We start from the raw sequence: 26797 nt of genomic DNA, 5'->3' as shown, positions 1-26797 counted from the left end.
TGGGAATCGAACCCAGATCTCTCAGTTACGCGCCTAGGGCTCTACCAGTTAAGCTATCCGAGACAAGTACTGACTACTTTATTCAGTCACGTATATAAGACCCACCGAGCAAACAACGCCACCGTCCATCTTACGGTAAAGAGCCATATCTTAGCTTAGTTTAAGAATTTTTCTAGTCAAACCAAGAAGATAAAATTCTTCAAAATTATTTACTTGATTCAAGTAAATTTTTTTTTCTGTTTACCATCTGTCTTATGTTGTCCTAAAATTTTTTTTGCGTGTTACTATCAAATAGTTGTTTTTTACAAATTCAGTTTTAGAGAGTAGTGAACTTAGATATATTGACATTTTATATTAGTAAAAATTAATTAATTTAAAAGTAAATATCTTTATTATTAAGTTAGTAAAATTCTACACAGAGAAAAAAATTTGTTAAATAAATTTAAGTAAAAAAGTTCTTAAATTAATAAATTTCACTTAATTCAAGAATTTTTTCTCTTGATTCATTTTTTTTTCTTTTCAGTGTAACTTATTGAAATGGTTAATATAAAAACTACATTAAAATTATTAGTTTAAAAATGAATTTATTGAAATTTCAATAATTCAACAGATTTTATTTTTAAATTAATTATTTTTTAATAATTTAAAAATTCTAAATAAAAATAAACTATAGAATAAGTAAAAAAAAATAACAGTGAAATTTACTTTCTTGTGAAAAATCTACCAAGTATGAATACTTTCACTACTTAAAAAAATTGATAAATAATTAAACTTAAAATTTTGAAAAAGCAACGATTAAAAATCAACATGAGGTTCTTAACTAATTCATTTTTAGAGCGTATTGAGTAGAGTTAAATAGATCGAGACCTATAAAAAAAGCGAGTGCATTAGATAGTCTATCCACTCTTCGGTGGTCCGTGACATTCAGCAGGTGGGATAGTCCTGGGCAATAGTCTGGTCGGAGCTGGACTCGGACTTATCTGGGATGATGAGAATGGGAATGAGAATGAGGTGGAAGGTACAAGGTGGAACTGCCGCGGACTTATAGGAGGGTATAGAGGCTGCCGGAAGCGAGCAGGTGACTGGAAGTTCCGCTCGATCGAACAGTGTTCCGCGCCATGGGGCTCGAAGATCAGTCGGTGTATAATGTGCCGTGGCATTATCCCAGTTGAGTCCAATACAAACTGAGGCTGAGCCTCAACAATACGTTACACACCTTGGCACATTACACACACACACACACACACACACACACACACACACACACACACACACACACACACACACACACGCCTCACACTTGCAGGCTCGTAAGAAGGATAACTTTAAACTCGCATACGTGCAAATCCACTGACCGACGTCCGGTCTCTCATCCTTTTCACTTTATGATTGTTATTATTGTTGTTAGTTTTATTTTCTCATTCTATTCTACCATCCGTACATTTTATTTCTTATCCCTCTGCCCTCGCCAGTGACTTTCAGCGGCCTTTCCTTATTCACGGTCGAGCCGACAAAATGTTCATGTTTTTAAGCCTCTTTTTAAACTTTTTTTCCCGTACCCCTCGTGCTGTTATTTTCTGTATAAAATTTTTTTGCATCACTTGTGGGAGGAAATTTGTGGTCGGATTGGGATTAAGAAACATGAATAAGTTTTTAAAAAATAAAGAAAATTATTAACTCGGTGGTTAATTCTAAAGCTGGTGACGGTTTCATGAGTAGAGAGTTTCTAAAGAAAAAATCATTCAGAATTTAATTGAAATTCAAAATATAGTGTTTAGATTTAGAATTTAATCGAATAATAAATAGTTCAAAAGATTTTAATAGCTTGGAATTAATCTTATGAAAAGTTTAAAAAGTGATACACAAAAAAAATAAATTATTTAATTTTTAATCTTTAAAATTTGATGAATCAATTGGAATATGTTTTTAAAATGTTCACAATTTTCAAACTGGTGAAATTTATATTGTGAAAATCTTTTGAACTTTACAAACCATTTTTAGATTGTTTCAAAAATTAAAACTGTTCTCAATTATCCAAAAGATGCAAACTATTCAAATCTTTCAGAACTACTTAAACTATTAAGCTTTCTGAACTAATCCAAAGAGTTGAACTCTGAAAAAGTTTGCTTTTTTTTAAATGATATTTTGTGTATTGAAAAAAAAAAACTTTTTTTTCAGTGTGATAAAAATGAGGACAATTATGGCGCCACTATCACTTTTAATATGCTATTAATAGCATAGAGTATAAGTCCGAGGATTAAACATGGTATTTTTGTGGGAATTATACCAGTTTCTTTACAGTTACAGTACGTATTCTTACTGTAAGAATACTTGCTCAATATTTTGTATTCTAGGAGAAAAAAATACTTCTTTTCAGTGTGATAATGATAATCAAAAGTGTTTAAAGAAAACTTGATCGAAAACGAACCTTTTCAGTGATAACATTGATATCAATTAACAATTTTTCCAATTTCTGAGACCTTTTGTCAACTTAGGGACTAACTTGTTCAATATTTGAATTTAAAAGCGCACATTTTTGCCTCTACCAAAAGTTTGCTAGAAACCGAAAGCCCAGGGTTCGAATCCCGACAACCATTCTATTACTTTTTCCTCAAGTTCAATTTCTATGGGCAGCAAAAGCTACCTTTGGTAGATATCACTGAGGACCTAGCATTAGGGTTCAAATCTGTCCAAATCATTCGAACCAAGCAAACTATTCAAAACTTCTAATAGCATCACCAAATCTTTCTAATATAGATCAACTTCTACTTTTGAATCTAACAAACTGATATAATCCTTTCCAATTGATCCAAAGTTCGAATATGTGCATCCTCTTTAAAGAAGTGATCAATTTTTACAATTGAAGTTCAATATTATATCAATAAAACTTTAGTTTTAGTACTTTTGATAACAAAAGTATTACCTTAAAACTTTAGTTAATAATTTAAATAATTTCATTGTTCCACGTTAACTTCACAAGATTGCAATCCTAATTCAAAACAATTTCTATGGGCAACCAAAGCAACCTCGGTAGATATCACCAAGGACCCAGCATTAGGATGCCCTATTGGAAGTCTCCTGCTTTTGGCCAGCCTTTGAAGATCTCAGTCTTAGAGCACTTTTGGTCCTCTTCCGCACGTATTAAGGAGGCGGGGGGTTTCGGGGGCTCTTGAACGAGCTGGTACTATTAGGGTGCGTACGAAGAAGAGGACCGGCAAAATTCTGCATCCTTGCCAGAAACTAGTGCATTAGGGGCTGAAGTGTGGAGATTTAAAAGAAACAATCAATTCTTACAATATCTAAAGTACTAAAACTTTAGTTTTAGTACTTTTGATATCAAAAGTATTACCTTAAAACTAAAGTTAATAATTTAAATAATTTCATTGTTCCACAAGATTGCATCCTAATTCAAAAGAATTTTTTCTGTGTGAATTAACATTATCCTGGGATATGATTGATACTTGCAAATGTCGTGAAAATGATAAATTCCCAGGGACTGGAGCCACTAAATCGTGATGACTCGATAATCAATGCGGCCTACTGGTAGTATGTAATGCAATAAAGTATAACAATCCCAAAGAGCTACGAAAGTACGGTTGATCAGAATAATGTAATAGAGAAAAGATAAGTATGCATGAGTACGTGTGTTGGTTTAGTCGTTCGGGACGTATAATCCGAATAATTGATACCAGAATCGCTAATTCCCAAATGATCGACATGACGCTCGTGGCATTAGAATCAGCATCTCTTTCTTCAGCAACTCTATTTCTTTTCAGGCAGTAGGCAGCAGCGAACGCTCTGAGCTGAAACGAGTTATTTGCATCGAATTGAACTGTGCGCCCTTTGTGATATTGATGCAAAATATGTATCTTTTAAATGTTTCGCAACCGAACGATCTATGGCCCGTGATTTAAAAAAGTTTGTTGAATTAACGGCCAGAGTTAAAAGTTTTAAAAATGATTTTATTTAATTGAATATAGCAGTTCGCTAATTAGCACTTATGGAACAATCACTTTTACTCTAAAATGTGTACTTAAACTTTAAAGTTTGCATACATATACTGGAATATATTCATAAACCAGGTATAATCTAAATTATTAAGTCGTACTACTCAAGTTAAATCCACGGTGCTTTATAATACCCAGGCATTCCTCATTGTCATTTATTTTGTTTTGTTTATTCATTGCTTTGGAATTTCTCCCAGGTAAAAATCGTGAGTAATTAATAAACGTTAAATTTATGAAAGTTTTAAAAATTTATGCAGGACAGCATTTTAGATTTGTAATAAATTAAATAAAATCACGAGAAAATCAGTTAAGACAACACGTCAATTAGCTGTCGAGATTGCACGGGCATCTCCTTGGGAATTTACTCTAGCAATGTTGTCTTATATATTAGTACTTGCAATATTCTAAATAGAAGTAATAATTAGAAAAATTTTCTGTTCAAATTTTTTTGTACTAAATCTTGAAAATTATTTATAAAAGTTTGCATAGTAAAAAATTTTGCGTCATTGCGTAAAAAAAGTATGCGTTAAAAATTTTTATTTTAAATATTCAACACTTTTTTTTGTTAATTTAACAAAATAAGTGTCAAATATTTAACACAAAAATTTTTAACACTAAGTTTTTTCACGCAAAATTTTTTACTGTGTGTTTTTACTAATAATTTCAATTTAAAATAGACATATTAAGTTTTATCAAGAGATATTAAGTTAAATACGTTCTTATATATTGTCTAATTTTCATATTATGTAATTTTAAAACAGAGAAAATTTACGATTGTAAAAATTGTGAATTTAACTCCCACCGGAGCTCTAAATTTTATGACTCTTTTTTATGAATTGCTGGAATTTTTTTAAAAATTTTTTTGCTATTAGTCGTCGTTAATTCCATCTTCAATTATTTTTTTTATTTCTATGTTACTCATAATTATTGCCAATTGAAAATTTTACTTTTGAGCTTTTGATTTTTACACAGAAAATTTTTTTGAAAGATTAATTATAAATTTTGTTGAATTTTTTGGCAAAAAATTAGAATCGTTTTGGAACTAATTATATGCACTGTAAAAATTTGGAAATAGATTTTGATTTCTGTCTCTTGAAGAAATAAAACACTTCAAGTACGGAGAAAATCTAGAGTTTTTTTCAGCGGAGTCATTCCGGAGTTAATTTATGAATTTTAATCCAAAAAATATTCGAGTACGGAGTTTTTACATTAAATAAATTTTCATTTAGCTTCAACAAGTTTCAAATGCCAAATTACTAACAAATGCTTAGAATAATTTATCTAAAGATTAACTTTGTAAATATTAATTATATTTTTCTAAAAATTTGACTTTGGAACATTGAACCTAATTTTCATAAAGATTATTTTGTTTAAAGTCTTGTAGATAAATCCTGACGTAAAAAGTTAAAAATAATAAATTATTAGCATTACTAAGTTTAATTAAATAAAATTTTAATGAAATTAATTTTTATATGGCAATTTTTGGGATTTTTAAACAAATAAATTATTGTAGAGAGAATTTATAGAAAAATGCTACTTTTATAAATTAAAAAAAATATTTATACAATTTATTTTAAATATCAAAATTTTATCTCTAAATACGCATTTATAATTTTCAAATTAATAACAGTTTTTTATTTTGATCCAATAAATAATAAAAAATTCGCAGAGTTTTTTTTTAATAATATAAATAAAATCCTTGCCGTGAATTTCACTTCGATGGATTGAACGAATCAAAAATCCGCACAGTAAAAAAGGTTCACTTGAGCAAAGAAAATGTTTTTCTTCCTAATTATTTTCTTGAGCGAAAAAAAAATTTTTTTTGACACAAGCAATTTCACTTATTCCAACAAAATTAATTCTCTTGCTTTAAGAAATACATATCTTGATCCAAGAAAATTTATTTAAGTCAAGAAAATCTTGTTATTTTAAGAAAATTCAGCTTCTTGCTCCAAAAAATTTAGTTCTTGATAGAAGTAAATTTTCTTGTCTTGAGAAAATTTCTCTTTTGCTCCAAAAAAATAATTATACAGATAGAAGAAAATTTTTATTAATATTTTTATTGATTAACATGTCAAATGGGAAGATCAAATAATATTTCATCATTTTTTTTCATTCAATATGTACAATTGCACGCTAAAATAATATAAAATAGGTATCAAATATTGTCGAGAAAAATTTTCTCAAGGTGAGAAAATTTTTTTCTCAGCTGAAGTAGGTGGCGCTGCTTCCCTGAAGTATCTAAAATTCTCAAATATAAAAATGTATTGTATCAAGTATTTATGATAATTTGAATTAAGAAAAAATTCGACCAAGAATAGAATTTCAAAAAAATTTTTTCTCCGGCCAACACTTGAGCCAAGAATTTTGTTCCCCAGTCATACAATTTTTCTTTCTGTATATAAATAAAATCCTTGCAATTAATTTAACCCCTTTGAATAAAAAATTCGGATACATCAAATAAATGTTCTAAAGATCAAGACTTAAATCTGTGTTAATTGGTCAAAAAACCCAATTTACGTGCGAACTCTCATAGCTTTGACGGACAATGCAAAAAACAAAAACTGTCCAGTGGAGCATCAGAGATTCGCTAATTCTCATAGCGTCGTTAGATAACGTCTTCACTGAAACACATACTTTTCAAAAAGACAAAGAGTTACGTCTCTGTATAATATATAATACATAAATATATATATCTATAAAAGAACCCGATGATGAGGGATGAGAGTTACAGCCGTAGCGAGAGCGAGCGTCGGAGATAAAGGGGTGAATGCAAGTGAGTCAGTGTCTTATAAAGGGAAATAAAAGAAGAGAAAGAGATGAAAAAGGGCAAAAGAGTCGAGTTGGTTTCCTCATTCGAGCTGAGGCAGTATGAGTGGGTGTTCTGTGCTCGAACACGGGACTACCAATTCCCACAGACCCTTCCACCCACCCCTCGGAAGAGTATTTAAAGTGACGTCACGAGTTTTCTCAGAGCACCCTACTGAGTGTACTCTTTCTTTTTCTTCTCCTTTGGTTGTACTTACTCCTCCGGGTCCGGGTTGCCAAGAAGAGTAAGAGGCCAGCGGGGAGTTGGATGTGTCGGAGAGAGGAAAGGGAGCCAAGCATGGGAATGACGCTCCCGAGGAAATGCTTTAAGACGCTCAATATAAATACGCGATGGCTGGGGGAGGGTCGCGGAGCCAGTTGAGAAAAAGGGTTGCTTCCCCAAAGGGATGGCTAAGAAGAATAAGAACAAGAAGAAGAATAAGAAAACCGAGGAAAGGAGGAACGAAATTGAGAAAATGAAGACCGAGAAAAGAAGGAAAGAAAGAGATGTAGAAGAAGTTGAAGCAGCAGGAACTGAACCGATGGAGTGAGGGGGGGTGCCTTAGTCTCGGGCTCGGGGACTCGAAAGAAGAAAACTACTCACCCCTTTCTTGCTTACCCTAGCTCTCGCTCTCGCTGTTTAATTGCATCTTACTTTCGAATTTTCCGCGTGGAGCTATCGATCGAGACACGCGAAGGGGCTTCGTTTGCGTCTTATCTCCGACGGCCATCCCACACCCCCCCGACGGCCCATCTAGTTCTTTCTCGCCTCTTATTCAGCCTAGCTCTTTTACTTCTTATACTTTAGAGCCTCCCGTCCTCCCTTACCCTCTTCTGGCGAGCGTTCTTTATCTTCCTCATTCACCCTCGAGAGTCCACCCCGGGCCACAAGGCATCCACCAGCCCTAGAACACGCTCATCCTTCACTATTTAAAACTACGCACGAACTCTGTGTTGAACCTACCAGCCTCCAAGAGGGCTCACAATTTCCTCGATTAATTTTACGACTAATTTCGGAAATCCATCGCGCTTTACTTGAGAGTTTGCTGGGAAGAAAAGAGTTGGTTTTATTATTGGGAAATTTATATGGATTTTGGGCAGTTGGTTTTCGGGTGAGAAATTGAACAATGTGTGATCAAAAATGATTATTTTAGTCAAAAGTTATTTTAGGAAGAATCAATAAAAGTGTGGTAATTGAAATTTTTATAAAATTTTTTCAAATTGGAAATTTTTCGTATAGAAAATTAATTAGAAATTAAAACTTACTTAACAAGATTTTAGATACTTTTTATAGAAATTTGATAAGTTATTGTTGCATTTAGAAGATACTTCAAAAAGAATCAGCAAATGTATGATAGTTTGAACTTATACAAACTTTAGTAAAAATTTTGTCAAATTGTTGGAAAAATAGACTATTTTTGGTCTCAAAAACCAATTAGTTACAGATATTAAAGCTGAACTAGTAACTATGTGACTGCCGTGACTTGTGACCTATAAATAAATAAAATTTTATTTGTTAAATTATAACTTTTGCTAAATTGCATTGTAATTTCTTAACTATTGACGTTTTTAAAGATATAAGCTCATCCCGTTGTTACACTCATCAAGAGCTATCATTTGAGTACCCACATGGCATTTTTTTTTTATTTTATATATATGGTATTTGTAAAATATATAAATATATAAAATATATGAGAAATGGATGTGGGTACTCAAATGAAAGGTCTCGATGAGTGTAACGTCGGAGTGAGCTTATATCTTAAAAAATGTCTATAGTTCCCAAGATACAAGGTCGTTTCTTAATTATGTTAAATTGCACTGTACTTTCTTAAATATTGACGTTTTTAAAGATATAAGTACATCCCGATATTACAATCATCAAGAGTTTTCATTTGAGTACCCACTTGCATTTTTATCATATTTTTCATATCTACATATATATGATATATATAAATACATGAAATATATGAAAAATTGATGTGGGTACTTAAATTAAAGCTCCTGATGAGTGTAACATCGGGATGAGCTTATATCTTTAAAAATGTCAATAGTTCACGAGATACAAGGTCATTTCTTAATTATGTTTCTAGAGATAGAGCATTTTCAAATGCAGCCTAAATACTTATCATCATAAATTGACTATTGGTGAGAATGATATGAAATTATGAAAAGGCACAACTCCAGGTCAAGACTTTTCCAACGACACCAAATTCAACCATAAAAACCCATTTTATCATATAAATACACTGACCACAAAATTTTGCTTATTCGCTTTATAATAACTCTGGTACATCTTATAAAAATTTGAAAAGTCATCACGTTTAAAAATTATTTGAAAGTTTTGAATTGCAGTACCTTCCAAACTATCCACCCAACGTCTCATTTTTTAATATGACTTTAAGAATGCTCTTAAGAACAATTACGCTGAGTTTCAAAAAGATTTATCAAGAATATAGATTTTAAAATTTTACGCCTATATGACCTAACTATTCAAACTAAATCGTTAATTATCAAAATTGTCCAAAAACTTCATCAAAAAACAAATGCAAAAGTTAGATTAACAAAAAATCTTAAAACAAACGTCACACATCAAACCAAAAGCTTCGAAATGAGCAACGGCGTGATATCTTAAAATTTTTTTCTTAGTCGTGAAATAAGCCCGGAGGTTTTCTGTCCCGAATCTTCCCTCTAAAAATATCTCCATCTACATCCTGTATCCATAAGAAAAGGCTATTATTTATTCTTCGTCTCCTTTGTTTCATTCTCTCGATAATTACACGAAACATTTGGTTCCCTCGGCTCCATCTAAAGCATCCCTTTCAGCAGAAGAAGAGGCCTCGTCGATACTCCGTAAAAAACGTCAAAAAAGAGTATCCCGTAGAATCGTAAGAGTGTATCGCATTCGCCTAGTTTTTAAAATCGGAAATTATTTAGAGCTCTCTCGGGCTCCGCGTTACTTTCGCCCCTTTATATTTTTAATCAATCCGTCACTGGGTTGGGGTAGTTGAAGCCGGCCGGGAACGGGGAGTCAAAGAAGGCCGTAAGAGCGGGAGGGGGTGGAAGCGCGAGAGCGTCACCCTAAAAAGCATCGAAACAGAGCGAGTAAGAATCTTGGGAGTAAACTCGGGGTGGTTTCTTCCTTAGTTCCCTTCCTCAAGGCTCGTATTTAAAACCTCGGGGCTGATGAACGCTCCACTCATTCCACCCGACATTCGCGAACCCTCTCTTACATTTGGAAGCAAAGGAGCCAGCGAAACCGACGTAGCCCTGGTGCCGTCTACGGCTAAGTAAAGCTCCAGCCTCAACTCATTTTCTTTCTTTCGAGAAACTCTTCCACCCTTCTCCTGGTTCTTTCTCTTCCTCACAACATCCCCTTCCCCGTTTAGTCTACTCGACTCAACAGAACCTCGTTGCTCACCGTCTTTTCCTCTTCTTCTTCTTCTTTTCACCCCCCGGCCCATCCCCATCGACAATCCCGGGCTCACACGTACACCACCTCACTCATCAGCCGCACACAACTCCGACAATTTCTTTTAAATCTCCACACTTCTGCCCCTAATGCACTAGTTTCTGGCAAGGATGCAGAATTTTGCTGGTCCTCTTCTTCGTACGCACCCTAAAAGTACCAGCTCGTTCAAGAGCCCCCGAAACCCCCGCCCCCTTAATACGTGCGGAAGAGGACCAAAAGCGCTCTAAGACTGAGATCTTCAAGGGCTGGCCAAAAGCAGGAGACTTCCAATAGGGCATCCTAATGCTGGGTCCTTGGTGATATCTACCGAGGTTGCTTTGGTTGCCCATAGAAATTGTTTTGAATTAGGATTGCAATCTTGTGAAGTTAACGTGGAACAATGAAATTATTTAAATTATTAACTAAAGTTTAAAGGTAATACTTTTGTTATCAAAAGTACTAAAACTAAAGTTTTATTGATATAATATTGAACTTCAATTGTAAAAATTGATCACTTCTTTAAAGAGGATGCACATATTCGAACTTTGGATCAATTGGAAAGGATTATATCAGTTTGTTAGATTCAAAAGTAGAAGTTGATCAATATTTGAAAGATTTGGTGATGCTATTAGAAGTTTTGAATAGTTTGCTTGGTTCGAATGATTTGGACAGATTTGAACCCTAATGCTAGGTCCTCAGTGATATCTACCAAAGGTAGCTTTTGCTGCCCATAGAAATTGAACTTGAGGAAAAAGTAATAGAATGGTTGTCGGGATTCGAACCCTGGGCTTTCGGTTTCTAGCAAACTTTTGGTAGAGGCAAAAATGTGCGCTTTTAAATTCAAATATTGAACAAGTTAGTCCCTAAATTGACAACAGGTCTCAGAAATTGGAAAAATTGTTAATTGATATCAATGTTTTCACTGAAAAGGTTCGTTTTCGATAAAGTTTTCTTTAAACACTTTTGATTATTATTATCACACTGAAAAGAAGTATTTTTTTCTCCTAGAATACAAAATATTGAGCAAGTAGTTTAATCCTGGGACTAATACTCCATGCTATTAATAGCAATAGTGGCACCATAATTTTCCTCATTTTTACCTTGCGCTGATAATTATTATATAAAAAGCAATTGCTAGTTTAAAAATTGTCAAACATTAAAAAAATTTGTCTTTACGCAGTTATTGGTTAACATTTAACAATTTAGTTAGAGCAAATTTTGCTTCAGTGAAAATATGCATTCCTCTAGGAATTAAACAATCATTTTTCTCGCAAGAATATCAGATTCTTTACTAGATAAAAAATTTACTCAGTGTAAAAATACTTCTTTTTTTTTCTCTGCAGAAAAAATAATTTTAAAAAGAAGCAAACTATTCAGTATCATCAGATTTAAGTCAAACCCTCAAAAACACAGCACCATTGTAACTTTATAACAACTTTGAAAGTTGTAACTAAACTCTTTAGAAGTGTCTCTAATGTTGTGTATAAGTGCATTGCAGAAATAATAGCTTCTATTTAAATGTTTCCAAGTATGTTCTAAGTGCTCCCAGCAGTGAATCTTGTAATTTCTCCACTTTATGAATTTTTATCAACACTAGCAATTCATCAAACCTTTATACAAGCTCTGAACCCATTATTAAAACAACCTAAACTAAATTTACAAAACTGGATCTTGATGTATAAAATATATATTTATAACGGCGCCCAATTAAGAAACACGTTATGAACTCAAAGCTTCCATAAACAAAGTACGTGAATGTGAGCATTAAAAAAAGTAGTTAACCCATTAAAAAAAGTCTGGCATTGAAGTATTGAAATTACCGGTATTTATTATACAAACAGATTGATTGCGTATAAAGTATGAGTCCAGGAGCTGGTAAGTTAAATAGAGAGATGCCATCGACACGCAAGCCTAATCCACCGGTAGTTTTTACGTAACCTAAAACACAAACGTGTAAATATATATATTTACAAAGCCGGGGCACATTTGCTAACGACTCCCTTTTCTAATATGCCGTTAACAAAACTCTATTCTAGTTTACCCTTTCACCGAGCCTTGCAGCCCGTTCCCGGACCCTGTAAGCGCAGCAAGCGTCTTTTCTATTAAACCATTATTACGTACGTTAAAAGACAATGAATCTAAATACGCAAGTGGGCAGTATGGATTGTTTGATGGAGGAAAGCGTTGCGGACAAAAGTCTTCGGCAAGGGGTAGTACGTTGAGGAAGGGGAAGGACAACTGCCAGTATCCCGGGATCTTTACTTTCTAAAACTGCATTAGTGAAAAGTCATTAATTGATCGTTAATAGTCACCCGAGTTGAAATATTAGATATTAATTGAATTTTTTAATCCATAATTCTTGTACAAATGTATGAAAAAAATATTCTAGTGGCAAGAAGAATGATTACTGAACTAATTAAAAACACTGCTTAGTAAATTATTTATTTATTTAATTATTTATTTAATCAAATTTAAATGCTAAAGCTAAAAGCCGAATGGCAAAAGTATAATATTTAATGATTTAAGTACATGTAAAACCATAAACATATTCATTATCAGTAATATGGATTGTGATTTATAAATGATGGCACAAATAGTAAAATATAATAATGAAAAATTAGAAAAAATATAAACACTAATAGATTTGAGCCATAATGTTTTGTACATATCATTTTAAACTATAAATTATGCAGAGTATTTGCAGACTTTGGTTCCTAAGCTTTCCTGAGTTCAAGGTCGTAGAAGAATTCGAAGGCTCTAGATTATTAAATACCTAAATGCTTAGTGAGTTTATGACATCCAGATTAATTATCAATTTTAGTGTAAATACCCGTTTTTTTAAAACGAGTATTATAGGGGAAATAACTGTTAAAATATGGTGGTGTGGTCAAGATAACTAAAAATATATACAATTTTAGGATTTATCTTTTTTTCAGCTCTGTTATTATACTTTAATGAAGAACCCTATTCAATTTCAAAGCTTGATATTGCTTTGTTTAGTTGTAAGTAAAAGAAAGAGCTCAAAATAATACAAAAATATTACAACAGGCGGCAAAGTTATAAGCGCTTAATGACTAAATTTAGCGGGAAGTTACAGAGATGGCCTTTAGGGTTTGTTTTCCAAATTTCTTTCTTGCAAAAAGTACCATTTAGATTTCAATAAAAGTTTAGGTAATGAAAAGAAATAACATATTGAATACTTTGCATAATTAAAAATGTAAATTCAGAGCATGTGATGGTAATACACGGAAAAAATAAAACTCAAAAAATCATAGTGTATAATGCAACGTAGCGCTCCGTGATGAAAACTGGAAAAATTACAATTTCAGATTGTAATTATTACAGATTTTATAGGAATAACATTGTAGAATTTAATATTTACATTAAAAGCTCTGAAAATTAACATTCAAAATTTGAATTTAAAAAAATGTTATTTTGAACTGTAATTTTTCTAGTTTTGATTACGATGGGACCGATTTCACATTTTATACTGTAATTATTCCTGTTTTCTTTTTTCCGTGTAGTTAATAAAAAATTGTCTCTGTTTTTTAATGCAATGTTGCATAGGTAAATCTACTACGTAAATCAAAAGAGACTTTGTATTTGATATTTGACACATATGTTATTAATGGTACAAGCTTAAACATTTTTATTGTATTCAAAATGTATCATAATGTCACGAATCGTATAAAATATGATGAAATCTATCGAAACTAGAAATTAAGGTATAAAAATAGTTTTGTTGAGTAATTAAGTGCTTAAGGACGAAAATATGTCGTAATTCATTACAATTATATATAAAAATTTTTTCATTAATTTTCTGTGATGGAAATCAATGATTTTCAAAAATTAAGATGTTATATCCTTTTATGAATATATTTAGATGCATCAAATAAATCTGCACTTGGTAATAGAAAAAAAAAAAAAAACAGTTTGATTGACTCAATGTTTTCAAGGACCGTTACCCATCAACCCATTCAAGACACTAAATCTCAAAAACAAGACTCCTTACATCCTGTTCAGTATAAAAACACTTCCACTTCTAAAAGTAGTTACAAAGTTCCACCAACTTCTTTCCGGTGAGTCTTGAAACGACTTTAACTCTTTTCATCACGCCCATTTCAATTGACCACCTGATCATCGCAAACTTCACCCCCGTGCAATATTCTGAGACCCACTTAAAAAATCGCACCATCGATCATCGACAGCTTCTGAAAATAAAAACTAGTCCGATAAAAATGCAGGAAGATTTGAAGTATTTGGAAGTATTTGGAAGTAGCTTAAAATTTATCGAATAAGGGCATCCGGAATGGGATTGAATAAACAGGCAGTATCCCGGTAAGGAAGGAGTGTATTTGTGAAAGGACCTAGAAGCACACAAATGATGTGCGGAACAGTGTACGCAAAATCAATGCCCGGCTTAGCCGCTGATTGTACTGTAATGTCGGTAGTATCCTCTACGTCTTGGCTTTGTTGGACTGGTCTGATTCTGCACTGGTCTTGCCTTTTCGAGTCCTCTCTGTTGGACTCTGGAATAAGGCTGTCTCACTGGGTGTCCTTCTCCGGGTGGCTGGCTCTCTCTCATCTGAGATGTACTAAGTATACCGGGTACACAGAGTTGAGACTAAAACCGTACCGGACGTCTATGAACGCCCTCTGTTTCTCCTTTGGGCATCTACCCTTCAGAATCTCCATCTTCGTCTCCATCTCCAATCCAACTTGCCTCGATATATCTATATACCATTTGATCCTTCGCTGAGAAATAAGACGCGGACTACAGACTTGCCAAGACCATTAACCAAAAGCTCTACTCTAACCCTCTCACCCGCTCACCCTTTGCAATCCTCTCCTTCTCCATCTTCTTCTCTTTCGCAAGCTCTTTCCCTTTCCTGGCCTTCCTGGGCTCCAAGTCGTTATAAAAATTCAATAGATCTTTTATTACGTTAATTATTTTGATCTTTGTCCCGGTTGTAAATCCTGGACAAATGAATTTTTAAAGTGTTAACGTTTGAGGATTTCTTTATTTAGTAGACGAATATTATGAATAATTAGATTTGGTAATTCGAGGGTCAAAGAGATGTTTTAATTATCATAACTTTTATTTTACAGGTTTGAGGACAAATCCTCGGAAAAGAGTCAAGTTAACCGTATCCGGATGAGGATTGTGGTGGTGCCTTCATGGATCGGTGAGTACCTTTACGTTTAATTTAACCAGCAATCAAAAGTTAATCATTCGAGGTGCGAAGCTCCCAGCTGCCAAATAACTCCCGGGAATTCATTTCCATGTTAACTGAATAAAACGAATTGGAATTAATGTCCTTATGAGCGAAATTTTGGGATTACAAGTCATATTTGTATTCATATTTTGCTTGAAAACAATCATTATCAATAGAGTATTCTGGTTTGTCAAAAACAAACAAAAGTTAATTTTTTCCTTGATTAAATGCAACCCGCTGACTTATCAAAACATCTTTTTTCATCGTAGAATTTAACTTTCCAATCCGTCCAAAAATTACTAATTCAAAATATCATCATATTCGTGAACTAAGAAAGTTAACTACTAATTAATAGTAGAGGAATTCCATGCGAAATAGGACAATGATTAAAATTTTTTAATTTCTCTCTTTAATTCTAATTTAGTCCTAATAAATTATTAAAAGTCTATATTTTACTAATTTGTAAAGAAAATTTTTTTTAATCAATAGGAAAATCGATTTTTCTCTCCTAGTAACTTTTCAGCCGTACTGACTTGTATCCGGGTCAAATGTTGTTTTAATAGTTTTAACAACAAATTCATTTTATCTTTGTTATTAACTAACATATTTATTATCATAGTTTTATGAACAAATTTTTTTATGTTCGTTATTAATTAACACCTAAGTTTATCAAGATCTTGTTGTCAGCATGCTAAATCTTTTATTTGTGTTTTTTAATTAGTTTTTTTTTTTAAATATCCTAAATAATTTATAGTTAAATATATAAACAATAATGTTTCTAAAGTTGAAATAATATAATAGTCTTTTTAATAAACAACTTGATGCAGACATTTTGTACTTGTCCCACCAGTCACAATAAAAAAAATTTTTTTAATTGTTTCTATGTAGGTAATCAGTCTAATTCTTTATAATATTGAATGTTTGTAGGATAAATTTTGTATTGAGAGGGAAGTATTTTTTAAAAGTTTAGTGGTCGAACTGAAATTGGACTTTAAGTATACCTTTTGTAAGAGAGAAGGATTTTTCTTAATCCCACCAGTCACACTCAGTCAAATAATAATTACGAGAAACTTAAAAAGTAATGGAGGTTTTTGACAAAGGGATGTTGTTAATTAGTTATTCTTCTGTATAATAAGATAAATTTGACTATAGTATAAGTTTCAGTCACATAATTATAGCTTATAATTGATGGAATTCCAGAGTCAAATGTTCCACCAGTCACTATAGAATGTCCCGGTAGTTAAAGTTTTGAAAAAATAAGTGAACTACCAAAAGTATCTCCAATTGGTAAGATTACGATCAAATCCAGGAGATAATACACAAAAAATGTTACACCTCCCCTTTTTGAAACTTACTCAATACATAATCACTAATTTAGACTTATAAGGACTCTTTAGGATCTTTTAGACCCAAAACTACCTCAGGTTGGATAAATGAAACAACCAAACCACTTTTACTGAGTTATTTATTGAGGTTAAGAGAACTACCTTCATTCCAACAGAACTAAATCAACTAATTTTGATTTTAAAGTGATCTGTCAACCAATTATCACCAATGAATCCACTGATGATTCTAATTTTTAAACTCGGCCACTTGATTACCCTCATTTGTTTCGTCGCTCCCTCTAAAATTACGATCAAACTTTTTAACACATTGTTGGAGTGATAATTCCTGTACAAAGACATCGGAAACGGACAATTTGGTCAGAAAGCAATGGAATGTGAAGAAAACTCACATAACTGAAGAAAGGGTCGAAAAATGTATCGGAGAATGGAATCTAATAGAGGAAGGAAGAGTATCACCCGTTAGGTCCAGTGTATGCAAGTTTACACTGACATTAAGTTTGGGTTGTGTGGGTAGAGTGTGGAGTACGGCGATACATTTGCAGGAGTGGTAAGCGTGTATAAGACTTGAGGGTGGTTGGGTGGAGAGGATGGAGAGGGTGGGTTTTGCGGTATGAGGGAGTTGTACAGGAGGCAAGCGGACGGTCTTAGCGGTATCTTGGCTCCGTACTCTCTCTTTCAGCAGAACTCTGTTTCTCGGTCTACTCTGTCCGAGGGGTTGAGAAACGGCTAAATACCTCAGGATTGTTACTATTGCCACCCTCCTTAGCTCCGTTCCCCGTCGACTACTCCTATCTCTGTGTGTCTTATTCGCATCCTTCGGCTCCTGCACTCACCCCCTCGCTTCCTCACTCCAGTCCCTACAACGTTTGATGGGGTGGAATGGGTTAATGCTATTGATTCACGTGTACGAGGCGCTCGGGTAGAAGCTGAGACGGCCACTGTTTGACAGTAACGGATCCGTAGCCTTGCCTTGTCTTTGGGGACCATCATTAACTCTGCCCTATTTTGCTTATTTTTCTTACTAGGAAACAACAAATTGATTATTTTGAGGTTGCAAATTTATCGGAGTTTTTTCAATGCAGTTTTGATGCATAGGAAGTCTTATATTTACCATGAAGTAGTCATTGTTACCATTTCGGTAATTAAAATATCATTAAAATATCATTCCTATATGATGTTTAGATCGTAATAAAGTACGACAAATGTTTCTATAATTATTTTGATGTTTTAAATATAATATGGGGCATTCCATGCGAAATGGGAAAATGACTAAAATTAAAAAATTTCTCTAATTCATTCTAATTTAGTCCTAATTTAGTATTAAAAGTTTATATTTTACTAATTTGTAAAGAAAATTTTTTCAATCAACAAGAAAATCAATTTTTCTCTCTTAGTAACTTTTCAGCCGTACTAAATTGTATCCGGGTCAAATATTGTTTTAATAGTTTCAAGAACAAATTCATTTCATGTTTGTTATTAACTAACATATTTATTATTATAGTTTTCAAAACAAATTTTTTTATGTTCGTTATTAATTAACACCTAAGTTTATCAAGATCGTGTTGTCAGCATGCTAAATCCTTTATTTGTGTTTTTTAATTAGTTTTTTTTTAATTATCCTAAATAATTTATAGTTAAATATATAAACAATAATATTTCTAAGGTTGAAATAATATAATAGTCTTTTTAATAAATAACTTGATGTAGACATTTTGTACTTGTCCCACCAGTCACAAATGCCTGTCCCACCAGTCACAATAAAAAAAAATTTTTTAATTGTTTCTACGTAGGTAATCAGTCTAATTTTTCATAATATTGAATGTTTGTAGGATAAATTTTGTATTGAGAGGGAAATACTTTTTAAAAGTTTAGTGGTCGGACTGAAATTGGACTTTAAGTATACCTTTGGTAAGAGAGAAGGATTTTTCTTAGTCCCACCAGTCACACCCAGTCAAATGATAATTACGAGAAACTTAAAAAGTAATGGAGGTTTTTGACAAAATGATGTTGTTAATTATTCTTCTATATTATAAGATAAATTTTACTATAGTATAAGTTTCAGTTACATAATTATAGCTTATAATTGATAGAATTTCAGAGTCAAATGTCCCACCAGTCACTATGGAATGCCCCAAAAAACCTTCTCCAAAGATTAGTTTAAAAAAATTTCAAAAAAGTTTAGAAAAATTATCAAAAATCTTGAACAACCCCTAAAATTTTCTAGCAAATTTTTTTAGCTTCTTTAAAAAATGACAATCTTCCATACTTAACTCAACATTGTTTTAAAGATATCACTGCTTCAATTTGCCGTGAGAGTTCAAGCCTAGGCATGAAGACTGTCACAGCCTTTAGCCAAGTCACCAGCAAAACGGAATCATCCAACAGTACCTGTTATTAAGACTAATTATCAACGCATCGCTAGCCCTAAGAACACATCCAAGCAAAGAAACGTAAAAAGACTTGAGAAAACAGTTCGTTGAAGTGTGTGAGAAAAATATTTCCCAACTCAGAATTTAAACAGTCACGCATGTCGATAATTGGCAATAAGTGAGATCAAAGCTCTGTAATTGAAGCGAATCGTAGTTGAAGACACGAAAGTATTTCGTATTTTGGGATCGTTGATTATTCAGTATAAATACGATATGATGTCCGGCGATGAATTCCTGGGAGATGCTTGAGAGATTGCATATAGACTGAAATTCGTACAACGTCGGATTATCAGAGGCATGCACCGGTTCCTCGGCGGGCCTAACCGCCAGTGGGACGGAATGAGTTCCCAGTAACCCGAGAGGTGGACTGCTCAAGTTCCGGGCTGAGAACGGAGGCTGCTTGAACTGGAGTTTGAGGAAAACTAAAGATGAAGACCAAGAAGGGAAGGAACGAAGTCGGTCTGGGTCCAAGTTATAGAATACAGAATCCCGAATGTTGGATATAGAATACATAGAGATAGATCTCCAAGAGGAAGAAGATACAAGTGGATGGTGCGGGATGGAGCCAGCATCTGAGGTGGTTAGACTCGCGAATAGTCCGAGGGTGGCAAAGACAGCCGAGTGGGAAGAGAGAGTCCAACAGGAGAAAGGGTTATAGATACTAACCCTTGGCCAGGCCGCACCCGAGGTCCAGAATAATCTACAATCCATATCAGTCTTAGCTAGTCCACCTTCTTCCAGCGTCTCTCCTTCTCACCCAGCTCCATCCTCTTCCTCGATCTTCCGTAGCACCCGAGTTTAAACCCCTTTTGGTCCTGCACAGCCATCTTACCACCAGTAGCAGCAGTTCCCAACACCCTTTACCCGCCACCCACCATACCAGCCCGTCTTACGTCTTAGCCACAAACCCTTGGTGTGGAAGGACCAGCCGGCTAGTCAATACCCCACACACTCCTCTGGAACCAACACTAGCTTCAGTTGAAACTACTGGGCGAAATTACTCATAGACACATGCTCAATCCATGTATTCCGCTTCCCGATACACGCTTGGACAACTACCAAGGAGCACCCGAGTGGACCCTCCAGTTGCATCCACCGCCAGCATCTAGCTTCTCCGGGCTTTGGCTAGGGGAGATCCTCTTTCTTCCTCTTGACGGTGAATTCCCAACTCGCGTATCAGGAGCTTCTATAGATGTACATGTGGATGTGCTAATGCCTTGTTCTGCATCTCACCGGCTATTTTCGCATCACTGAGGTGTTGGATCGTTACTTTGTTTCATTATATCAATAGCTGACTAAGTTCCTGTCCATCGATTCGTTAATTTACATGCATGATGTGCTTTCAAGAAAGGGTTAACCTGATTTGATGAAATCTTGAGATTGGCAGATGAATTGGGTTTTTTGTAAAGAGTTTATTTGGCGGCCATGGAAAGAAAATTTGTGATGGTCTAATTTGTTATTAGATCTTTATAGGATCCATTTTATGAATTTTGGAAATAGATTAATTATAAGAATGGTTATATCATATATTGTAGGTACCATTTCTAAATATTACAACAAGATAGGAACCATTTTTTGAATGCTTTCTATGATAACTAATATTATTGTAACGAAATACGATGCGATTGTCGAAAAAATTGTATCCTAATAATTAAATAAACTTCGTGAAAAATTATCTATATTATGAAATACACTTCTTTATTGTTATGGAAAGAAATATTTTTAGGATAGAAAAGATTTCCATATGATTACAATAATGATTTTTACAATAAAAATGATTTTGATATTATATAAAAAATATCAGGATTATCAAACAGTTACAATATCTATATTACATTATACGGAAACGGTCCGATATGATTCGTAAAAATTCGTAGTTTATCGATTTCTATAAGCATTTTTACGATGTAACATCGTAAATTGTAAAATGTAAGATCATCAAAGTAAAGATGGGGCATTCCATAGTGACTGGTGGGACATTTGACTCTGGAATTCCATCAATTATAAGCTATAATTATGTCACTGAAACTTACACTATAATAAAATTTATCTTATAATATAGAAAAATAACTAATTAACAACATCCCTTCGTCAAAAACATCTATTACTTTTTAAGTTTCTCGTACTTATCATTTGATTGAGTGTGACTAGTGGGACTAAGGAAAATCCTTCTCTCTTACCGAAGGTATACTTAAAGTCCAATTTCAGTTCGACCACTAAACTTTTAAAAAATACTTCCCTCTCGATACAAAATTTATCCTACAAACATTCAATATTATGAAGAATTAGACTGATTATCTACGTAGAAACTATTAAAAAAATTTTTAACTTCCCGCTAAAAAAATTGAAGATTTTCAAAAATCGGGAAGTTATTGTTTTCACCCCGTTTTGCAAAAATCGAGTTTTTATCAGATCTCGACGTTTGAAGGTCACAGGAAGCTTCCCTGACTATCCCCGCAAGTCTGTCACGGTGTGTGTGTGTGTGTGTGTGTGTGTGTGTGTGTGTGTGTGTGTGTGTGTGTGTGTGTGTGTGTGTGTGAAAGTATGTGAACCGCTTATAACTTTTGAACGGCTTGACCGATTTCATCGTGGTTGGTGCCATTCGAAAGGGCTTGACCAAACTTAGATTTTGAAAACTATTTGGACCGATTCAGATCAATAAATTTTGAGAAATCTTCAAAAAACTGAAAAAAAAATTTTTTTCAAATGTGGTTTTTTTGGAATAACTTTTAAACGGCTTTATGGTTCAATTACAAAAACTAATCAGCTCTTAACCTCAAAAAACCACGTCGATCGCCACCAGTCCGGTCAAAATCGGTTTATTCGTTCGAGAGATATCGTGAACGAAAGAAAACCGAAAAAAGTGTTTTTTCGGAATAACTCCGAAATTCCTAGCGCGATCAATTCAAAATTTTAGATTCATTGTAAGGCTTGAAAAACTGCGTCAAATGCTGCCAACCGCGTGAAAATCGGTTTATTCATTCAAAAGTTATTGCGGTTTAAAAATTCAAAAAATAGTGTCTTATCAAATCTTTATCAGACTTTTGAGCTTGAAGAGCTCAAAAGCATAGGAAAGCAATCTCTTTGAGCTCAGAGAGCTTAAAATAACTCATAAATTTTATTTTTAAGCTCGAAGAGCTCAAAAACGTCATTGGTGCAATTTTAAGCGCCTAAGTATGGAATTAGCGGGAAGTTGCAGGGATGGCCTTTAGGGTCAACCGTTTTCCTAATTTTTTTTATTGTGACTGGTGGGACAGGCATTTGTGACTGGTGGGACAAGTACAAAATGTCTGCATCAAGTTGTTTATTGAAAAGACTTTTATATTATTTCAACCTTAGAAACATTATTGTTTATATATTTAACTATAAATTATTTAGGATAATTAAAAAAAACTAATTAAAAAACACAAATAAAGGATTTAGCATGCTGACAACACGATCTTGATAAACTTAGGTGTTAATTAATAACGAACATAAAAAAATTTTTTCTTAAAACTATAAAAATAAATATGTTAGTTAATAACAAACATAAAATAAATTTGTTGTTAAGACTATTAAAACAACATTTGACCCGATTACAAGTTAGTACGGCTGAAAAGTTACTAAGAGAGAAAAATTGATTTTCTTGTTGATTGAAAAAATTTTCTTTACAAATTAGTAAAATATAAATTTTTAATTATAAATTAGGACTAAATTAGAATGTAATGTCCCTTTTAAAATATAAAATTGAAATTTTTGGACCACTATCATTATTTAAGTGTAATATGTCCAATTTGAAAGATTTCCTCCGTCTTTTTTACAAGGAAAGAAAAGGGAAACTTCCTCAATCTGTTGGCGCCCAATAAAAGATCCACCAGACAGCCATAAAATAAACCAAAAAGTCTCTCACGACACATATGGAAGGAGTGTAAAGGTGTAGACGATGCCAGAGAAGCAACAAGCTGTTTATAGCCTTTTCCCCCTTAGCTTTGCGAGTACGTGAGATGAGGCTGTTTCCACATAAGGGACATGCAGCCCTCCCGGAAAAGTAGTCTACTCGTGGTATTCGTCTTAAGGGGTAGATTATGTGCGGGGGAACCCCCGGGGTTTTCTAAACAACGAATATTTGCCCCTCAGTTCCTTAACTCTTCAATATATCTCTCGACACTCTCTTACGGCAAGTACCTGTTTACATCAATCTTATCGAACAAATCCCTCAGCGTTTTCCGCCCTCCGTACTACTAAGTGCTACCCTCCTCATATGTGTCGTGATTCAAGCACCGATTTTTAGACATTGATGTTTGAAAAGAAACTGAAATTACACGGAAACATTTCTTATACGGCCATAAGATTTATTTTTCACAATTTTCCGATTAAACGGTTAGAAAACTCGAAAGAAAAGTCAAAATTAAAAGTGCTCAAATTCAAGACAATTTTCTTTCAACATACAGACCAATATTTTGGTTCCATGATTCTTGATTCCTCGACAAAATATCCCGGACAAAATATCTTGAATAATTAAATTTTTCAATAAAACAATTCAAAACAATAAATTTTAAAAAATTATCAATTTTATTATAACACTTATTAATAGCATCAAAATGAAATCAGTTAATAAATAACAACGAATATCACAAAATTAATTGTTACCAAAAAATTAATTATCAATAATACTAAAAATTATAATATTTTTGAATATTGAAACTGTAATTTAAAAAAATACGCTGAAATTTAAGCTTGTTACCGTTTTGTGCCCTTTTATCATAGCTTTTTTATGTGTTAATTCGACAATAGACCAACACATAAGCTTGTTACCGTATTGTGCCCTTTTATAATGGATTTTGTGTGTGTTTATTCGACACTAGCAGTCCGCCCCACCTTCGCACGGCTATTTTACAAAAATTTCAACATTAATTATGATGTTATATAGCCTATGTCAGCCGGGGATAGTGTAGCTTCCCAACAATGAAAGAATTTTTCAAATCGGTTCAGTAGTTTTGGAGCCTATTCGATGCAAACAAACAAACAAACAAACAATCAAATCTTTCCTCTTTATAATATTAAGTATAGATTATTGATCTCAAAAAGATTGTTTATGTATTTAAATATTCTGTCGCACACAGCAAGAAAATTTCTTGACTGGAGAATAAAATTCTTGGCTGAAGAAAATTTTCGGGTGCCTGAAGGAAGACCGAAGTTGTGTTGGCCGAAGTAAAAATTTTTCTTGAAATTCTATTCTTTGTGGAAGTAATTTTTTCTTAATTCAAATTATCATAAATACTTAATACCATAAATTTTTATATTTGATCAAGATTTTTAGATACTTTAGGGAAGCAGCACCACCTACTTCAGATGAGAAAAAAATTTTCTCACCTTGAGAAAATTTTTCTCTTTAATATTTGATACCCATTTTATATTATTTTAGCGTGCAATTATACATATTGAATGAAAAAAAAATGATGAAATATTATTTGATCTTCTCATTTGACATGTTAATCAATAAAAATATTAATGAAAATTTACTTCTATCTTTATATTTAATTTTTAGGAGCAAGAGAGAAATTTTCTCAAGACAAGAAAGTTTAGTTCTATCAAGAACTAAATTTTTTGGAGCAAGAGGCTGAATTTTCTCAAAACAACAAGATTTTCTTGACTTAAATAAATTTTTTTGGATCAAGATACGTATTTCTTAAAGCAAGAGAATTTTGTTGGAATAAGTGTAATTTCTTGTGTCAAAAAAAAAATTTTTTTTTCACTCAAAAAAATAATTAGGAAGAAAAATATTTTCTTGGCTCAAGTGAACCTTTTTTTCTGTGCAGTGATATTTACCCGCATGGAGAAATATATATGTCGCATATATAATATATATGCCGCATATATTGACGCAAAAAAAAATATCTTAACATAAATTTTTCACATAGATGCTGACATATATGCAGAGATACATGCTAAAATATATGTAGACATATATGTAAGCATACACTGAAAAAAAAATTAGGAAAACGGTTGACCCTGAAGGCCATCCCTGCAGATTCCCGCTAATTCCATACTTAGGCGCTTAAAATTGCACCAATGACGTTTTTGAGCTCTTCAAGCTTAAAAATACAATTTATGGGTTATTTTGAGCTCTCCGAGCTCAAAGAGATTGCTTTCCTATGCTTTTGAGCTCTTCGAGCTCAAAAGTCTGATAGAGATTTGATAAGACACTATTTTTTGAATTTTTAAACCGCAATAACTTTTGAATGAATAAATCGATTTTTATGCGGTTGGCAGCATTCGACGCAGTTTTTCAAGCCTCATAAAGAAACTCAAATTTTGAATTGATCGCGCTAGGAATTTCGGAGTTATTCCGAAAAAACACTTTTTTCGGTTTTCTTTCGTTCACGATATCTCTCGAACGAATCAACCGATTTTGACCGGACTGGTGGCGATCGACGTGGTTTTTTGAGGTTAAGAGCTGATTAGTTTTTGGAATTGAACCATAAAGCCGTTTAAAAGTTATTCCAAAAAAACCACATTTGAAAAAAATTTTTTTTTTCAGTTTTTTGAAGATTTCTCAAAATCTATTGATCTGAATCGGTCCAAATAGTTTTCAAAATCTAAGTTTGGTCAAGCCCTTTCAAATGGCACCAACCGCGATGAAATCGGTCAAGCCGTTCAAAAGTTATAAGCGGTTCACATACTTTCACACACACACACACACACACACACACACACACACACACATACAGACACCGTCACAACCTCGCGGGAATAGTCAGAGAAGCTTCCTGTGATCTTCAAACGTCGAGATCTGATGAAAACTCGATTTTTGCAAAACGGGGTGAAAACAATAACTTCCCGATTTTTGAAAATCTTCGATTTTCTTAGTGGGAAGTTAAAAATTTCTAAGCTTGAGAATTTTTTTACTCAAATCAAAAAAGTTAAATTCTTCAAAATTATTTACTTAATTCAAGTTAAATTTTTTTCTGTGTATCTCTAGACATGTATATTGCATTTATATGCTACATATATGCGTACATATATGTGAACATATATGCGGACATACATTTAGCGCAAAAAAAATATATGTGAAAATATATATTTGCATATATTTTTCGCATATATATTTTTCCAGGCGGGTAGTCTCGGAGATATTTTGTCGGGGATCAAGATTCTGATACTCAATATTTTTCGGTAAAAAATAAAAAAAGCCATATGGTCATATATGAAAATGCTCGGACGACATAAATCCGCGAGACAAAAAGCAAGGGAGCAAACAATGACATAAAAAAAAACTAAAAAGAAGAGAAGAGTGGCATTTATTTAGATTGCAACACCGGATAGCGGATAGCGGGATGTGCCTGGGGGATGAAATCCGGGACGTGTGCTGGGCAGCCCGATCTTGTAGACTGTTGTACCCGGGGGGGTTGTGTACCGGAGAGTCTCTGAAGGTGGCTAGGGGCCAAGACGCCGAGAAAGACGAGAACACATTCACCTCTGGATCTGACTCTGGTTCTTGTTCTCGTTCTATCTGTTGTGTTCTGCAGCTGAACCACACACCAACACACCATCACACTCGGAA

The 26797-nt window shown here is 33.4% G+C and overlaps 1 protein-coding gene across 1 annotated transcript in view; it reads left to right on the top strand.

The window, feature by feature from the left end:
* The window catches only part of LOC123265626 (protein jim lovell), a 170965-nt gene that overhangs the window by 50041 nt on the left and 94127 nt on the right, over positions 1 to 26797 (top strand). Inside the window, exon 2 of the mRNA XM_044729439.1 lies at positions 15373 to 15449. The gene's annotated coding sequence lies outside the window, so the exon portion shown is untranslated. The remainder of the gene's footprint in view (positions 1 to 15372; positions 15450 to 26797) is intronic.

The sequence above is a fragment of the Cotesia glomerata genome, linkage group LG5 (assembly GCF_020080835.1).
Source record: "Cotesia glomerata isolate CgM1 linkage group LG5, MPM_Cglom_v2.3, whole genome shotgun sequence".
NCBI classification, from domain to species: Eukaryota; Metazoa; Arthropoda; class Insecta; order Hymenoptera; family Braconidae; genus Cotesia; species Cotesia glomerata.
This window is presented reverse-complemented; position numbering and strand designations above follow the sequence as displayed.